The sequence below is a fragment of the Tachypleus tridentatus genome, chromosome 10 (genome assembly GCF_004210375.1).
Source record: "Tachypleus tridentatus isolate NWPU-2018 chromosome 10, ASM421037v1, whole genome shotgun sequence".
In the NCBI taxonomy this organism is placed as follows: domain Eukaryota; kingdom Metazoa; phylum Arthropoda; class Merostomata; order Xiphosura; family Limulidae; genus Tachypleus; species Tachypleus tridentatus.
Genome location: NC_134834.1, coordinates 45939102 through 45959384, shown reverse-complemented (window position 1 = coordinate 45959384; position 20283 = coordinate 45939102). Strand labels below are relative to the sequence as shown.

Sequence of the window (20283 nt, the reverse complement as noted above, 5' to 3'; positions counted from 1 at the left end):
AATGAGATGATCCATCCTCTTTCCTGATAATCAAAAACACGAATGAAAATGTGTGGATATATTGGAGCATGTTCTCTGAACTCATAATACTTTACCTTTATAACCTGAAGATTTGATGGCGGCATTGATTAAAAATTGAGAAAACAAACATAAAATATTAAACACATTACTAAATTCTATGGTGTGATTAAATCACATGAGATCCAACACACTGTTTTTTTTTTAACAAGCCAATGTGGGTCGAATGTGAATTTATAAAAAAAGGCAGTAGGTAACACGTTCAGGTTTTCTTGGTTAGTATTTTCATATAGTGATTTTTTCTTGTTAGTAAATCAGAATATCAAGTATCTTCCAATACCAGAAGTTTCATAACAGCCAAGAAGTAAGATTTTTTTTCCTAGTTACTAAATCAGAGACCCCACATGGCCAGGTGATTAAGCCACTCGACTCGTAATCTGAAGGTCGCGGATTCGAATACCTCTCACACCAAACATGTTCGCTTTTTAAGTCGTGGGGGCGTTATAATGTGACGGTCAATTCAACTATTTTTTTGTAAAAGAGTAGCCCAAGAGTTGGCTGTGGGTAGTGATGACTAGCTGCCTTCCCTCTAGTCTTACATTGCTAAATTAGGGACTAATTTAAAGCTAGCTCTCGTGCAGCTTTGCGTGAAATTCAAAACAAACCAATTTTAGATCAGCTATAGAATATTCCTAGCGAGTAATATTACGTTTTTGATGTAAATTAATAACATTGTATGAAAGATACGATATCCTTGAAACTTAAAACAAATATCAAATCGATGATTGTATGATTATGCACAATATCAACAAATGATGTATTGTTGAAATGTGTTGTAACTAATAATAAATTTCCTAAGTTCTTCTATTAAAACAGTATTTAGGTACCTGCATAACATATCTTTTATTTCTTTAATCAACATCCAAAGGAAAACGGATTCCTTCAGAGAAAGCTTAATGAATCATCTACTAACCTAAATTTCTTTCAAGCATCCGCCATTCCATTCTGAATGCTAAATGCTGTTATCTAAATGATAGCAAAACAATCAAAATTGTCAATCTAGTCTGAATTGTTCCATGTAATCAATATATTAAAAAAAATGTCGAAATTAGAAAATCTTTTTAAAGGTATAGCATTTAGAATCTACAGAAATACACATATAACGATACGTACAAAAACTTAATATATTCCAACACTCTGGTGTAACTGTTTTCTCTAGTAAGCATGAACGTCAAATAACAATTAGCACACAGTTTGAAGTACAAACTGAGTTCTGTTAAGATGTTGTTCATAACGTAATGTTATCTGTATAAATGCTGTTAATTCTTTCCCAAAAACCTCAAGCAGAGTGTGAATTATGTTGAATAAATTTGAGTAAGGATATTAAATGTAGTGTAGTGTAGAGCTATTGTTCAAGTTTTCTGTGCAGGAATATTATTTAATTTACAATAATTTCAGACATTAATAGAATTTTCAAACGTAAATAAAAACAAAATACTTAGTTTAGCATCAGAAATTATTAGATAAAGTATTTTATTATTTAATATGTAGTCGTCAAGCAACACAAGAGAGTATGAGATGAGGATTTAAACACGTTAAATAAAAATAAACAAATTAAAATTTGGGGATAAAATAGACTCACTTTATCCACATTTAAAGTATACCTTTACAAAACGTGTGAAAAATCTACCTTTTCTAATTTTTAAACCTTTTGTCAAGAACTAATTGAAAATCAGATAACGAAAAACCTTAAATATTTATAGCGTTATACTAGAAAATTTGCTTCACATAAAGTTTTCGCTCAAATTACAAACATATAGTATAAAGAACTGATGCATAAATACATCTAGACAGAATTCTATAAATACATTGAAAGGCATACATGTTGCCTTAGGAAATTATAAAACTTCTTTTCGGGTTCAACGCTTATTACAGACAAGACATACGTAAATGAATATGACTACATCTTCCAAGGAAACATAATGTTGTACTTACACATTACAATCATCAAAACATCAAGTATGGTTCAAAGATACTGCAACACACCTCAAATTCAGCTTGGTTATATGGTCATAAACCAACGAGATTCTTAATCGATAACTTTAAGCTATCTACAATGGGACTTAACTTCAGCTCTTTTTATTAGGAATCCACATCTAGATACAAAGTGATGTAACCTAACATAAAACAGCCCTACCGGACAAAAATATAATGATATAAAATAATAATATTAAGATAACAAGTAAATAACAACTCAAATGACCTTTAAGATTCAAGAATTAATGAACATTTTAAATGACAACCACCACTCATCAAAATTTGTAAAGACATTCAATCCAGTAATAAGAAGAAAATATTTGGCTTAGCGGCTCGAGCAGAAAAGTAAGGTGACCAAATAGCGCGGCTTCAGTGTGCTTAAGAAAATAAAAGGCCAGTTAGAATAAACAAATATAAAATCAATATATGTAAATATCAAAATTAACTCCAACAGACTATAGTTCATCAAATATTAAACTAAATTATAATTAGCGTAGCTTACTGTCATTGTATAGATCAACCTAAGGCGAGAAACTATCTTTGGTTCTCTAAACTGTTAGATAGTATATATTTTAAATAAATTAACTGTAATAACAATAATCGATAAATTGAAATAGTATCCTACAATGTGACACAGAATTGTACTTAAGTTAAAACATATGGGAAATCTTATAGTTTCATTAAGACATAATTGAATTTATTTATATAATAGTATATTTGTGAGTTTCGTATTTATCAACTAGAAATGACTATAAATTTTAAAGGTTAAAAATTTAGATCTGCTTATTAATCCAAAAGGTTGTTCAGAATTATATGCGTGTTTTCATTAGTATAGCTTGAAGTATTAAATTAGGGTAATTTAATTTAATCTCTTTAGTTCTGTTCATTGTTAAGCAGATTTTATATTACTGTAGAATCTTGACCAAATATTTGCATATTTTGTAACATATAAGATTATTATTATCAAAGTGGAATACAAATACACTTAGTGCTGTCAAACTGAGAATTGCATGTTATATTAAACATCTACATATGTAATTTGTATAATAAGATGAGCTACATGGATATCATAAACGATTTACACCAAACATGCTTGCTCCTTCAGCCGTTGGGAGGTTTTAATGTGTAGTGAATCCCACTAATCATTGGTAAAAAGCAGTCTAAAAGTTGGCGTGGGTGGTGAGGGCTAGCTGCTGTCCCTCTAGTTTTACACTGCTAAATTAGGAACGGCTAACGCGCGAAATTCAAAAACACACAAGCTTCCTTTCGTACTTTATGTAATATTATATTTATAACGTGAAACATCTTAATCAAGTTTCTTTCAATAACACAAAGAGTTTAGTACATTAAATTAATACGATTTTGAATAAACAAATCCGTAAAGCACATAGGTAAGATAACAAAGCCTTCTTGAAATGACATGTATAAAAATGAGATTGTTTGGTGTGGCGTAGGTAGTGTGATGCCAATGAAATTTTGTTACTTTTTAGAAGACTTTCTAACATATACATACACTCGAATCAAGGATTTGTTCAGATCTGGGTCTTAAAGTTTCTAAAATACAGAAGTCACATTAGGTAATGGAAGTAAAAAGCAAAAAGAATGATGCGAATTAACTTGGGGCACCAGAATTATCCACAAAAAGATATACAATAAATCGTTCTTCAACCGTGGCGTTCTGTAACAATTGAAAATCTATTAACACCATGGTGTTTGCTAAAATTTATCTAAGCGAACTAGGAAACAGTAAACAATGTGATCAAGAATAATCTCCTTTTGTAAAAGTAACATAAAACATTTGTACACAAACTGTACTACCGATACAGCCATTCAACCTTCACATACACCAACCAGCTGGATAATGAAAATATTTTTATGTTAATCTATATCCAGGATGTCAGATGCAGTGCCGTTAGATTTCTGCGCGATCAGACTATTGAAACGAATGCACAAATACCGTTATCCTTGTACACTGTGCAGTTTATGGAACAGTAGAGAAAAGAGTGGTGTGCTTTGGACATGCCAGCTCACAACAGATCCTTGGTATTAAACAATGTGGTGAAACTTCAATATACTTTTATCACAAAATATTTCAACTTCTATAGACCTTTAGCATTTTAAAGTATATTTATGAACGCTGCTACTTCGGAATAACCAGTAATCAAGAAATATATTACGTTTCCGAGTTTACAGGTTGTCCTGTTCTGCAAATGAATTTTCCATTTTCAACTTAAATAAATTAAATAACTTTTTCTTTATCTAGTCTTTGTGTCATTAGATATTCTTTAAATATTTTGTCAAAGATAAAAAAAGCAGTATGACAGAAAAAGGGCAGAAACAGTTATATAACTACCGCTACAGAATCAAAGTACTAATTAATCAAAATTTACACTTTGTGAAACTGAATCAAACACGCTATGTTCCACGAGAAAATAAAATCGTATCATTTGTTACGGTGTGAATATTTTTTGCTGGCGAAGCCTGATTACAAACAATTATATTTGTAGTAAACCTGAGACCATTTCTTATGACTAATACAATACACACACACACATATATATATACTATATTGTTGTTATAAATACATTGTCACTTAAGGACATTTATTAAAAGTGTCCAAATTTTTTTTAAGTTTAATAATTTTTAATACTTCAGAAAATTATTGACGTATCACGGGATATTAAATCTATTTAATATATTTTGTATTTCATAAATTAAGTATAATATTATTATTGTACAATACTTTCACGAAATAGTTTTAGCATTTGTTCAGTTCAGGAATATCCTAAAAAATATGAAAAGAAGAACTTTGAGAAAGCCACTAGCAGAGTCGAATCTCTTACCGTTTCAAACTATATAACACAATCTGTTATCAAACATAGTAAAAAAAAAGCCATGTTCTCCTTTCCTCCGGAAAACTACACGAGAGTTCAAGATCACTGTTCATTTGTCACTTGCCGTCACCAAGAAACTCGACGGATCAAAAAACAAAGGAAAATGTGTTTGCAACATGACATATTTCATTACCAAAGACGAGGAAAAGGTCATGTTGCTTTGCAAAAGTTGCGCCTTCTCTCTTTCTCAAAGTAGTTCATTTATCATATATTAGTCGATACTTGTCTGTCTTCGGAAAAGATAATTTCGTACTTTAGTAGCTGCTGCTTCCTTCTACTTCCTTATGGTTAAAAAAAGAGGATTTTTTCACACATTAGCTTGTCCATATCTCTTTCCAGCTGCTTCATGAACGAATAGGTGTATCTCTAATGTTTTAATCATTACTTGTCTGCTTTTAATTTATTTATGGTTGAAATAGTTTAATTTTTATACGTCATTTGATACTCTCCTATTTTCAATTTTTTCATCGTTCAAAAAGAAGGTTTTTCTACATTCTAGGTATAACTGTTGGGAGGCTGAATATTAAAGGGGCAAACATTGTAACAATTTTATTAATGAATATAAAGGCTATGAAGTGTATGTCCAGTAACTCTTATTAATATGAGACACTATTAAGGTGTCTTTTGATATGCATTTGAAAGTTCATAAGTCTGTTTTTTTAGTATCATAACTTCAGCCATTCTTAAAATATGGAACGATTGCGAAGTAAACTATAACAATTACTTATTTTATTGAAAGGTCATTTATATATAGGTTACTGTGTACAAAGAATAAGTCCTTTAAGATGTTACTGTTTAAAAGCCGTCTATATAAAACGTAGCTATAGGGATGTTCTCCTTTAGAAACGTCATTTTTGAAATATATATACTGCAGGGAAGATTATTCGAAAGCATTTTATGTTAGAAACAACTCTATTATATTATATATTTTAAATAAGACTTTTCAGAATCTTAAAGACTATTTAAAATGCAAAGTTTCAGAGTACTTTATGATCTTATTCGAAGATGTAGTTTTAGTCGTTTCTACTGCAAAGCCACAACGAATTATTTGCTGTGTCCAGAAGGGGAATCGAACCGCGGATTTTAGGGTTATAAATCCGTAGATCGGTGTCCCACTCTCCTAGTTCCAATCATCAACGATGAAGTTAACTTTTTAAAATAAATTTGATGTTTCTTTAAAATTATTTTTCTATGCAACCTCAAGCATTCGGAAAAGTTGTGTAGAATACCGGAAAGACCCGAAAAGCCTTCCGAGTTAGAGTCAATAAAAAGTGAAAAGTGGAAAAAGTTATGTTCAGTAGTTATATTTACAAACAGGTCAAGCTAGACACTGGAGGCTCCAACAGTGCTATGCCTCGTGAACAATATTTTTGAGGGAATCGTATCTATATTTCATTGTTAAGTAAAAACTTGTTAAAATTGTTCCATCATGATATGTACTCCCAAGTTAGATCACTTCTGTTAAATTTTAGATCGTGTTCCATGATAGCTTGGTGACAGATCGCTTCTGTACTGTCAAATCTTGGATCGTGTTCCATGATAGCTTGGTGACACATCGCTTCTGTACTGTTAAATCTTAGATCGTGTTCCATGATAGCTTGGTGACAGAGAGAGTTCCTTCATGAGTTGCTATTACTAGAAATTTTAAATCCTTTCTCCATGTAATATGTTTCAATTCGTCCATGATCGTCTATACTCCAGATTTACACAGTTCAAAACGAAGCAGCAGAGTGGATTAAAGAAGCTTTCTTTCTTTGGTATTTACATTAAAGGATTTTTCAGATGTCTTGAGGCTGGCCCATCTGTTAGCTAATTAGAAAAATTAACTACACTCCTCTCCCACCATATGCCAGAAACACTGAAAGTCGTGCTTAATGATGTTAAATTCTGTTTAAGTCCATATGGCTTTTAATTTTCGAACCATAGCGCAAACTTTTCATTCCTACGATTGGACTAAACTTTAATTTTACAAATGGGGCGAAGAGTTTGTTTATTTGTTTCTGAATTTCGCACAAAGCTACTCGGGGTTATCTGTACTAGCCGTCCCTAATTTAGTAGTGTAAGACTAGAGAGAATGCAGCTAGTCATTACCACCACCGCCAACTCTTGGGCTACTTTTTTTACCAAAGAATAGTGGGATTGACCGCCACATTATAACACCCCCACGGCTGAAAGGGCGAGCATGTTTGGTGTGACAGGGATGCAAACCCGCCACCCTCTCATTACGAGTCGCACGCCTTAACACACTTGGCCATGCCGGGCCTAGGGGCGAAGAAAAAGAATGAAATGAAGATAAATAAAATCTTTCTTTGCCCTTACATTTTAATAAATTGAAACACCGGCAAGAAAACGTTTCTTTTTCACTACTTTCTACTTCCTACCAAAATAAATCACATGCATTTTTTAAAATTACAATTCGCAGCTTCATGTATTTAATACTTTAGCATAAACCACAAGTACTGTGGTACGATTTAAAGTGTTTTTAGTTTTCTTTGATATCATAATTTAAATATAATCGAACAAGTGGTACAATGAAAAGTATTTTTGGTTTTCTTTGATATTATAATTTGGAATACATTGGAATACAAATGCGTTTTCATTTTATTTTTGTATTATAATGCAAGATAAATCAAAACTCTAGTAAGATGAAAATTATTTTTATTTCATTTCTACCCAGTGGCTCAGCGGCATGTCTGTGGACTTAGAACACTACAATTGGGGTTTCGATACACGGGGTGGGACAGAGTATAGATAGTCCCTTGTGTAATTTATTTCAATTAATTTTATAACTTATGGTTTCATGAAAATATTTTTTTTTGATATTACTACTTAAGCTACAAGAAATTGTGGTTCGAACAGAACTTATTTTTTTCCCTTGATGTCATAGTTTAAACAAAGCAGATTTTTTCATATGATTAAATAAAAATGTAGTTGTTATTGTAACATAAAGTTAATAGAACTTGCAGGACAAAATATATATTTTTAGTTAACCTTGATTAAATAATTCAAATTAACTTGAACTAATGGTAACATTTAAAATATTTCTATTTTACTTGTTATTATATATCACTTGAACTCATTTGGGCTAGTGGTATAATGAAAAATATTTTCCTTTATTTATAACTTGATATAAATAACTCATGTATTCAGTGTGGTGGGATGAAAATAAGTTTTACCTTTTTGATATTATAACAAGTGACATAATGTAGAGTTCTTTTAGTTTTACTGGATATTATAACAGTAAATTGATCTTGTGTTATTAAAAAAGCTATTTCAGTTTATATTGGTATTATTTTTCTCTTGTATCAAACTGAGCTTGTCGCATAAATATAAAAAGCATGTTTAATTGTCCTGGGTATTATAACTTGCATTAAATAAAAATGTTGATGTGCTAAACAGTATTCTTAGATTTATATCATATTATAACTTGTACGAAATCGAAATTTAAGTTTGATTAAAGACCGTTTTTGTTTTATTGATATTGTAACTTGAACTCAACAAAAATCGTATTTGAAAATTTCCATAATATGATAACTTGTACAAAACTGAAAGTTTGAGTTGATGAAAAAGGTTTTTGTTTTTCTTTGTATTATAGTTCAAATCAGCTTCTTTCTTCGTTATTGAAAACAAAGCTATATAATGGGCTGCCTGCTCTGCCTACCACGGTATCGTAACCCACTTTTTGTTATCATAAGTTTGCCTACTTACCGCTGAGTTTACGAGGGAATGGAATAATGAAAATTAATATTTAGTTTCCCTCATACTGTAAGTTAAACTAACTCGAACTTAAAATATTTTTCTTTGTAGTTTTAATCGTACTATAATTTGGAATAAATCGAACTTGTGATGTTGCTAAAATAATTGAGTTTCTTTAATATTATAACTTAATAAGTTTGTTTGTTTGTTTTGAATTTCGCACAAAGCTACTCGAGGGCTATCTGTGCTAGCCGTCCCTAATTTAGCAGTGGGAAGGCAGCTAGTCATCACCATCCACCGCCAACTCTTGGGCTACTCTTTTACCAACGAATAGTGGGATTGACTGTCACATTATACACCCCACGGCTGGGAGGGCGAGCATGTTTAGCGCGACGGGGGCGCGAACTCGCGACCCTCGGATTAGGAGTCGCACGCCTTACGCGCCTGGCGATGCCAGGCCTAACTTTAATAAGACCAATTAGTATTTTTAATTTTCTTCGCTATTGCAAAGTAAACTAAATTGAATTTGTGTTATGATTAAAAACATTTTGTATTTTCCTTAATATTATAACTTTAATTCGCAAATAACTGTGTTAATGAAAGTACATTTCTTTCCTTTGATTTTATTATTTGAAAAAATCACACATATGGTGATGAAAAGTATTTTTAGTTTTGCTTAATGTTATACAATAAACGAACTTAACATAATAACACGATTTTTTCTCAACTAATTTTTTTGATTAAAATGAATTAATTATATTTTAGTTAACAGTCAACCTGTTTATGGACAAAACTAACTTACTATATAATAATATGTGGTATTAACTTTATTCAGTCGATGTTCTCTTGGACCATCTTCCAAAACTAAAATCCGGAATTCGATTTCCTGCGATGAACATAGCAAATAACCCAATGTTGCTTTACTCTAAAATGAATAATCTATGAAATTGAAAATTTCGTTTGATCAAAAGCAATCAAAAGCTTTATTTACATTATAACTTGAAATAAGTCAAATTTATAATATAATAGATATATTGGTATCGAATTATATTATAAATTGCACGATACCGAAACTGTGCTTTAATAAATTGTTTGTTTTGAATTTCGCGCAAGGCCACACAAAGGCTATTTGCGCAAGCCATCCCTGATTTAGCAATTTAGTAGTATAAGACTAAAGGGAAGGCAGTAATTTATTACCATCTACCGCAATCTCCTGGGCTACTCTTTTATCAAAGAATAGCGGGATTAACAGTCTATTTAAAAAGGCTTTACATCTAAAAGAGCTAGCGTGTTTGGTGAAGCGACATGAAAAAAATAAATCAGACAAAATTAAACAAGTCTCGAGAAACTAGAGGCAACAAAAAGATAACGTCATGCAGAAAATAAGTGACAAGATATTTTATACGGCCTGTTGGTTAGGACGATAGACTTGCAACCCTTGCAGGTCCAATCCTTGTAGCTGAACGGGCTCGTCCTTTGAGTTTTTAGAAAATAGTCCAGAATTTAGTTGTGGATAGATTTGACTATCTACTTTCCTTCTAGTATATCACTGATAAGTTGGGAAAGGCTAGTGCACTAGTCCTCGAGTAGCTTTGCGAAAAATTTGAAAACGATTAAGAAATTTTATTTAATTTATGCCAATAATAATTTTACTAACCTTAACTCAACAATTTAGAAATTACTTGCAACGAAAGCAACAGGCAACTTGAATCAAAATTAGTAACGAAGCGTCGATTTTTGAGTACACCCATATATATGGATATTTCACAATATGTAAATGGTGAAAGAAATTTCATGGACAAAATAATAGAAATTCAGAATGTAATAATCAACATTTTCGTAAACTAAGCAGAATATTTTAATGTGTTAAGTTTAAGCAGCAGATCGCTACAAGAAAATGAAATAAAGTTATTTATAAATGTCTTTAACTAACATTAATTAACAAATCAAATGATATAGAAGTCAGACAATGTCTTTGTGAAATCATATTTTGAAGATGATTTTAAAGAGAAGTGCCTTCTAAGAAAAAGACTAACTGTGACTCTGTCAAAAGGCAAAAATAAGGAATTAGAGATTAATGTGTAAAGTTAGTATATTTCTGCACGATTACAAAATATTTTACATATAATTTACTTTTATTACTAAACAAGAAAGTTAATTTCTAACAAATGGCTCATATATTGTAATAAAATTGTAAAAAAAGATAATGTTGTTATGAGTAGTTGATATTAACAAATAATTTAGAATATTTAGATCAAAAGAAGTCTACAAGTATTAACTGAAAGTGGAAATAGATTGAATGATGAGAAACAACAAAGCTCATGGATTATACAAAAGTTTTAAAGATAATCTAACTGATAATAAACTTGAATATATATTGTGTAAACTTGAAACTGGTCATGTTTAGGTTTCATAAAAAAATACAATGGCTCTATAACAATTTTCGGCTGTAAACATCTGGTTTCGATACTCGTTGTGGGAAGTGAACAGGTGATCTGTTATGTAGCTTTGCGTTCAACAAAAACTAAACAAAAACCTAAAATATATAATTGCAAAATTTTATTAGAAGCTTAAACACAAAATACCTATCTACAGTAGCAAGAGCACAATTCTTGTAGGATCTATCAGACTACTCATGTCTTAAAATATTCTATACATACTATTTCAGCATCAAGAATGATAGAGACTTGATAGAAAAATCGTTTTTCTATATCTAAACACCTTGTTACACCTCGTCTAATTTATATTATAACACTTTTCATCAATTTCAAGTAAAGCTTTGGCACCAAAGTACTTCCAACATATGCCACAATGGTAATGGGTTATTTTAAAACTAAACTGATTGATATGTCACGATACCTCTTCAGTGAAGAGTATGTTTTGAATGTCTTATAGCAAAGCCACAGCGGACTATTTGCAAAGCCCACCAAAGGGAATCGAACCCCTAATTTTAGCATTGTAAATTCGTAGACATATCGCTGTACTAGCAGGGGGCACTAATGCTTTACTACTATTAGGATATAAGGTATCTAAATGTAATCTTGAATCTTTTTCTGAGATTTAAGATGTTTTCCAAATCCTGTTATATAGTTTATGTATAAACAAAATAAAAAACAGCTTACTCTTCGAGATGTTTTTGATTATAGTAATCAAAGGCAGGGAGGAGGACAATGATACATATTATAAATCCTCGTTAGTACCTAAATTTTAACAACTATTGCTTAACATCCATATAAGTTCATCAAAAATATTGTACGCCTTTAAGTATAATCCATTAAAGATACGGGGAAGATTAAAATAGCTGAAAATGTTTTTTAAAAAAAAAACGTTTTTACCCGTTTCATATCTTGACGTATTAAAATTACCAAAGAAAATTTATAAACTATCAAAATTATAAATAAAATATAAAATAATAATTCATCTTTTAATTACATATCATTCTAATATCAATAATGTAAAACGTAAATATATTTAGCAGGAACGTAAAGAAATTACAGATAAAGCCCGTGGAAAACATGTCACAAAATATAAACATAGTCTTTGTGATGAGCATTATAAAAATGTTTTTTTTTGAAAATTTACTGCACAAACAAACGCTAAACCACGAGAATAAATATGTTAGTGTAAGCAATCTAATTGTGATTTGGGTAAAAAATAATTACATTAAAGAATGTAAAAGTATCTAAAGCTATACTGATGATATAACTTTCTATGTTACATTGTAACTGTAAAATGCTTTCTTCAACAAATAACCGTTTTTAAACAAATAAAATCTAGTTTATTGAAAAAATTATATTTTCCCTATTTGAGCATGTAATGATAAAGAAAAATGTACAATTTATTAAAAACATTTCATCCAGTGTTTCAACTTTATCTTGAAATGTAAATAATTTCAAATTCAAATGTAAAAATTGAACAAAGAAATAAATCAATACCAGGAACTTATAATTAAAAAAGAAAAAAAAAACTGAGGTAATGTACATTTATATGCTTTACTGAGTTTCATGTTTGTTGCTAATAATTGAATATGGTTGTATTTATCCATAGGTTATACTTGCACGGTTTTAATTTGAAAACTTATAAATGTCACGAAACTGGTTCAACCTCAAAGAAAGTTTAAAGAAATATGAAAAGCTCACTTTTCCTTCAGTTGTGCCTCCCATTGGCGTTGAAATCACATCATTTGTATTCTATAACTATGTTTAAATCTTAATTTGGTGTAATATTTTTTTATATTTTCATTTGATCCACATAGAAGACAAATAATTTATTAGCCATTTGCGAAATAAGCACCTAACCGTTAATGATGAAATTTTACTAAAATACTTATTTTTTTGTCAAATACTATAAATTTATGCTGTCATCCAATTTAGTACCAGTAAGTAACGTATGGTATTTTGTCTTATAAAACAAATATATTCATCCACACCGCCTAGATGAAAATTATTCTAATTTATATTTAATTTAAATGTATTTTAAATTTAATGTTTCGATCAAATATTGATGTCAAATCACAAGCTGAAAAGGCATTGATAAAATGTTTCATCTGAAGAACTTTAGTTTAATGGATTATAAACTTGTAATAACAATAGCAGTCTTCCTAAACATTCGATTATTTTTTTTTCCGTGTTACAAATGTTACTTTAAGAAGAACTTCAAAATTGTCAAATTTTCTTTAGATTTGACCATCATCAATCTACAAATTAGTTGAAAAGAAATAAAATAAACAATGAGTTAAATCAACTGACACATTATAATTAGTTGACAATTCTTGTGTACTTTCTACTACTCACTTACTGATCTTAATATGGAAATACATTCTAAAATAACTAACAGTTTTAAAACCTTTATATCAGCAGATAAAAATAAGCACCAGGCAGCTAATACCAAATCTTCTAGTAATGGTAGTATTCAATTTCAGATCCTTTTAAAAATCAGTCAATGAATTTCTAGAAGATGCCGAAGTTGATTGCTTTCTGATCCAACGCAAGTAAAAACAATACAAAAAAGGACTTTTTTACAATTAGCATGAATAAATATGATAAAGATGGTATATGAAAATTGGCTTTTGGTGATAAAAAGAGATTATTTATTTGTACTTGGTACTACAACAAACTATATCAAATATTTTATTGACAGTAATAATTTTTTTGTAAAACTTGTGAACAGATAACTTCAAAAATAATGAAAAAATTAACCTAATTCTGTGCTGAAATAGAATAAAATAGCTAGAAACTTTTTCTCCTGAATGTTGGCTAGAAAAATCAATAGTTAGATACTTTTTCAATCCAGATTTAATTCAAACCAGGATAAAGAGGAGTCAAATAATATGCTTATTAATTAAATTAAATTTATTAATTAAATAAAATTAAAAGCTTAATCTAATATGTTTAAACGTTACAAATACTAATCATAATATAAAAAGTATTTAAATTCATTTATTTTACTACAGTTTGAAACCTTATATATTGGTATTCCTTGAATCATGGTGTTGCCGAGAAAAGTCTCCTTCCTTTTTACTAAATTATAATATGGATTTTACTGGTATGCATCTTAACATGGTGGTGGAATTGCTGTATATACTCGATCTGAATTAACGTATAAATTGAATTTTAATTCAGTTGTTATTTCAAACTATACTGAATTATGTAGTTTTACAATTGATGAATTTCATAAGTTTACCGTATTTATCACTTACCTTCTGGAAGATGGAGTCAATTCACAGATAAATTGGTTTTCCCTATTAATAATATTAATTTGAATAATGCTGTATATTTTTGGGTGATTTTTTTCCATTATAACCAAATTACAACTGGCAAAAGTATAGCACTTGAATTAAACAATTTAATGCCTGCAACTAACATTCACTCAAACCTTGTACTTAATCTTGATATGAACTTATTAACTATCTTTAGAGAAAGTTTTTATTCCTTCAAAAAGAAAAACTCCAGATATGTTCATGAAGCAATTCTGTTTTGAGCTCCAAATACTTTTTATATTTGGCTTCAATTATTATAAATTGAATTTTAAAAATAAAATGTCCAGTTATGCGTATTTTAATTGCTCTATTTTTCGTTTAACATATGGATAAATATTGTGTATAGTTGTTTGTTTGTATTTTCTTGTTTGTTTTTCTCTATAGTTACTTATTCATTATTGAAGAACTTTATGAATTAATAATAAAGCAGAGCGATGTACAATACTGTTATTTATTTATTTACATGTTTAATATACAAGTAAAACGTTAGACTATGTACAAATATTTATATGTTACATTTTTAAAGTTATACTTAAACTACAATAAAATAATTTTTGACTGTACTGTCAAATATTGAGAATTTCATTAATGTAAATTTAGCTTTCTATATTGTTAGGTAAAGTGAATAAATAGATAATTTTGTTTTACTGACTATTAAGTTCAGTGTCATAGAAAATCTCTTTTTAACTATCATAGTTAAAGCATAGTAAACGTACAGTTTATTTTGATTGTGAAATATAGTCTGTAATGATAAACATTATGCAGTAGGGGTGATGGATTTATAATACCTGAAAGACAATATCTTTTATCGTAATAAACAATAAGTTGAAATGTATTGTCAAAAATTATTTTATTATCATACTTTACAAATTTTGCTTGTTCTTAATATCTTAAAAGGTAGGGTACAAGTATATTATATTTGATAAATCTAGGATAAAGTTGTCTTTCTCTACAGTATACCGAAAGTTTCATTGGTAGGACCTGAAAAATTCAATTGTGTCACTCTTTGATTAAACATAGATTGAAAATTAGATTTTTCAACTCTTTTCAACGCAGAGCTCATTATGATTTTAGCATGTAGATATAGTACATATTTAGCAAGAATGATGATCGTCGGTTTCACATACTTCACACCGTTTTTCTTCAGTACTTGTAAAATATGATTCTCATGTTCGGTATATATATTAATAATATTTCATTTAATCTATTCAATCAGTTACTTTCCATTGTAAATTATACCATTTAAGTAAGCATCAAAATTAGAAATCAGTACATATAAATTCTGCCATTCTGAATTTGATAAAACAAAGAGAAACTTATCAGATGTCATATCATATCAATACCATGATAATCAAATCAATATGTAAATAAAATAACGTATATATTATTAACACATACGGCATATATTACATGATTCAGTTCTTCTAGAAGAAAATATATTTTCAGTTTTCCTCTGTACAGGAATTCTCGTGTGATATTCACTGTTTAAGTTTCTTCCATTCTGTTGAAGAAAAAGTGATACCTTCCTTTGTTAGATATGATTTTTCTCTTCCAAAGTTCTTGAACTATCAAATATGAATATTGACATTATTCTCGTTAGGTGATGTAATGATATATTCCCCACCCTCAGTGAGAAACGCAATGACTTCAGACTCAAACTGTTAGAAACTGGATTTCGATATCCGTGGTGAGCAGAGCTCAAATAACCCATTGTGTTTCTTTGTGCTCTGAACTTCAAACTCACAAACATTATATAATGGCAGAGGAACTTAACTGCATCTTTTTATTTTATTTTATTGGTTTGTATTTACTGCAAAATTTGATCTTTTTTGTTATTTAATTAATGTCAGCAGCATTTCTTTTCTTTCTAATAGACTTAAATATGATATATGTAATTAGTAAAACACAACAACATAATTTGTTAATACAACGAATGTGATGGTAAATAAACATTATTACGTCAAATAAATGTAGAAATTACATTTATAATTTTAAAAAATATATATAAATATATGTTACGATGTATTTACATTTAAAGACTGTTTTTTATTCTTTCTTCCACGTAAAAGAACTGCATCACTCTGATTATTAGTGATTAAAGGCTATTAATATTTGAAAGTTAACCGAGCTTTAAAATATTTGTTGCAGACAGATATTAAAAATTAGAAACAGCTATTTATGTTAACATAAAAAAACATGCAAATATATTTCGTTGTATTGTATAATGAAATCTCATATTCCGTATATTTCACATATTTTTAACTTACTGACCTTTAAATACGGAGAAATAGAAAAACTCTAGCTACAATATGGTAAACATTTTATTTATATAGAAAATATATGATTATATAGTGTTTGAGCCATTTGTTTTCAAAATTATGTATAATGTAAATACATAAATAGCAATAATATACATATAATAAATATGACTGGTCGGTTTAGAATTTCGCGCAAAGCTACACGAGGGCTATCCGCGCTAGCCATCCCTAATTTAGCAGTGTAAGACTAGAGGAAAGACAACTAGTCATCACCGCCCACCACCTACTCTTTTACCAACGAATAATGGGATTGACCATCGCATAATAACGTTCCCATGGCTGAAAGGGCGAGCATGTTTGGTGTGACGGGAATTTAAACTCTCTACCCTCGGATTGCGAGTCTAGCCCCTTAACCACCTGACCATGCCAGGCCCTACGTATCTTGTTCATATAACCTAAGCATATGTTTTACTTTAACATGAAATTGGTAGCAAACATCCATAAGCTGTCAAATATTTTCAGAACTGAAACGCTATGTAAAATATGTATTTGTTGCTGTAATTTTCTATTTACGGATACAGGTGATTATTAGAATTTACATGCAAACAAAAATATTAAATATGGTCATATTTGATGCTAGACTTTAAAAACGATATAAATAACTAAATTATGGCAAAATGTGGCATAGGCTTATCAAAAACATTTGATATACAGAAAGTAATTTCTTAATTGCAAAACCAGCAATAGTAACTTAATGTTTTAAATCTTTACGTATTTGGTATAAATTAACGTTTTCATGTTTCTTTTATATTTTCATTTAAATTAAAAATAGGAAGAACTATTTTGTAAAAAAATTGCTTTCTTTTATCATCTGGGTGCTTATTATCAAAATAAAAGAAATTTTAGAAAGAACAGTCGCCATATGGATTGTATTCAAATTAAAGAGTTCTTTAATTAGAACGGCGATCTCATCTCGCGACTCTAATACTAAAAAAATATTATCGTCTTCTTAAGAGAAACTTACATAGTCAAATTGTTTCTTGGGTAGATAGGAAATCTTAGACTCTGACTAGTTTGATACAGTTTTAAAAAGATATTAAGATTTTATACAGTATTAGAAGAAAATGTCAAATTACATTACTTTAGTCAAATGTTTGTAATACTACCCCTTTCTTGAGAATATACGTAGGTGTAAGACTGCACAGAGTGACATAATATTATTCACCGTAAATACTGTTACGTAAATCAGTGAAGGAAGATAATAATATTTTAGCGTCAGTGCTACATAAGTAATTTAGCATGACTTTTCTTACCCCTACGCCACCAAAACAACATACATGTTAGTACATTCTTTTTTGTCCTTTACTAAACCAGTTTCTTTCAGCAAGATATAAATCAATTCTCACAGTATAAGGAAGTCATTGTTATTAAGCCAATGTGTTCATTATAAATAAAAATTACCACTCTATTTCTTGGTTGCAAATTGAAAAATATATTATAGAATATAAAGAAATCTAAAACATCATTTAACCATACTTTTCATTTGCAATATATTTTAAACCTGTACCATCAACATTGGCAAACATTTATTGGTCAGAAATGAAATACCACTTTCAAAAATTTGGAAACCTTTGACGTTTTCTTGTATCAAAACCACCATGTTTTTATTTTCGCATTATAGTAACATGAATTAACAACCAATGGTTACATAAGTAATTATAGCTTGATTTTAGCTAATTTATCAAATAAATACGACGATTGGATGTAATAACTTGGTCAATACTAATTAAATATAACCGCTAATGTTTTGAAAGGAAACAAAGCAATTTATTTCAGAGGTGAATAAGAAACTTTACTTTCTCATTTGATGTTTTGTACCTGATATAATTGCGCTAGTTTCACATACGAAATTCGTATATTGATTTAGTACCAACTTCGTGAATGTCGTGCAGACAAAAAAAATTAGTTACACGTTAATTATTAATGTTGATGAATTAGTCATCAATCAATATCGTGTTAGAAATGGTTCATTTATCTCACTAGTGTAATAGAGCTATTGGCGTGGTTGAAAGAGGGTATACTCAAAAAATTGTTTAAATCAGAAAATATATTTATTTTTTTTTTTGGAATTTCGCACAAAGCTACTCGAGGGCTATCTGTGCTAGCCGTCCCTAATTTAGCAGTGTAAGACTAGAGGGAAGGCAGCTAGTCATCACCACCTACCGCCAACTCTTGGGCTACTCTTTTACCAACGAATAGTGGGATTGACCGTCACATTATACACCCCCACGGCTGGGAGGGCGAGCATGTTTAGCGCGACGGGGGCGCGAACCCGCGACCCTCGGATTAGGAGTCGGACGCCTTAACGCGCTAGGGCATGCCAAAATGTATTAATACCTACAAGTGGTAGTACCACGGAACAATAAACGCAATCATTTGGTAACGTGGTTTACGTAGATCATTTTGTCGATTCATTGAACTCGCCCTCCCCAGCAGACTCACACTGCTAAAACTGAATTCCGATACCTGTAGTGGGCAGAGCACAGATAGCCCATTGTGTAACTTTGTGCTTAATTCTAAACAAACAAACAAATATTGAGGCTCTATATAAATTTATCTTTAATTCAGGTGATATCACAACACAAATGACGAATGAACTTGTTATATGGATCAATATAACTGGTTATCACCACGTCTTATAAACATGATTACTGCAATGTCATCAAAAAGATAGAATGTATATAATACTATCAAGACCATTTTAAGTAGCAAAGAGAGGATTTTGGTAGTTGATGGATCCAATTCCAACACGTCACCTTGACTTTGAATTCCTGTAGACAGGCAGACTTGGAGTTCCCTTGGGTCAATTGGCTAGTGCTTTTGGGTGTAGTCAATAGAGTATCGGTGCTGGACGTTCTCAATGGGTGTTGGGGACATTCTGTCTCACAAAATCTGGCATTGCTTCGGTGTCTTTTTTGGTATTCTAGTGGGTGGGGCCAGTGGATGCTGAACTTTTCTATATTTATTATCGATATTACAGTCCATGAAAGATACACCATCACAGTAGGACTCACACCTCGATTTTGCATTCTTCATTTATTATTTGTGATAATCCTAAGGGCAGAGTCTCCCTTTTTCATTCAAAAGGGAGTATAGGGAATTTTTGACTCCTGAAAGAGACTCAGGAAACTGCGCTCTGACGACATTTTGGTGAAAACATCTACACAAAGTACACTAAACTCCTCCTGAATTCTAAGACCAGTTGAAGTTACTTTCAGTGCTACTTTAAATTCCTCAAGAGGAATTTGAAGAACATTCCCGAGTCGGAGATCCTCACTGCTTGCTGTTTCCAACCAAGACGTTTCTGTGATGCACCGTATTTCTATTCGTAAGAACAGAATTATGCTGTCTACAAATGTTTTTAGTTTGATGTTTAACATTGCCATATCTACCTCTCATTATCAAGGCAGATTACTTATGCTGTAAGTAACCTTACCACTAAAACCGAGTTTCAATACCTATAGTGGGCAGAATACAGATAGCTTAATTTTAAACAAATAAACACTGAGGTTCTGTATAAATTTATATATTTTATAATCTTTTAGACCAGCAACTGCCCATC

General features: G+C 30.3%; 1 protein-coding gene across 4 annotated transcripts in view; it reads left to right on the top strand.

The window, feature by feature from the left end:
• Positions 1-20283, top strand: part of LOC143229189 (zwei Ig domain protein zig-8-like) — a 101775-nt gene that overhangs the window by 22094 nt on the left and 59398 nt on the right. Inside the window, exon 2 of one of the 4 annotated variants that reach the window (XR_013015724.1) lies at positions 8545-8614. The exons of 2 other annotated variants lie outside the window; for them this stretch is intronic. The gene's annotated coding sequence lies outside the window, so the exon portion shown is untranslated. Of the gene's footprint in view, positions 1-8544; positions 8715-20283 lie in introns of all 4 variants that reach the window. One more of the 4 variants, XR_013015726.1, reaches the window with a different exon arrangement.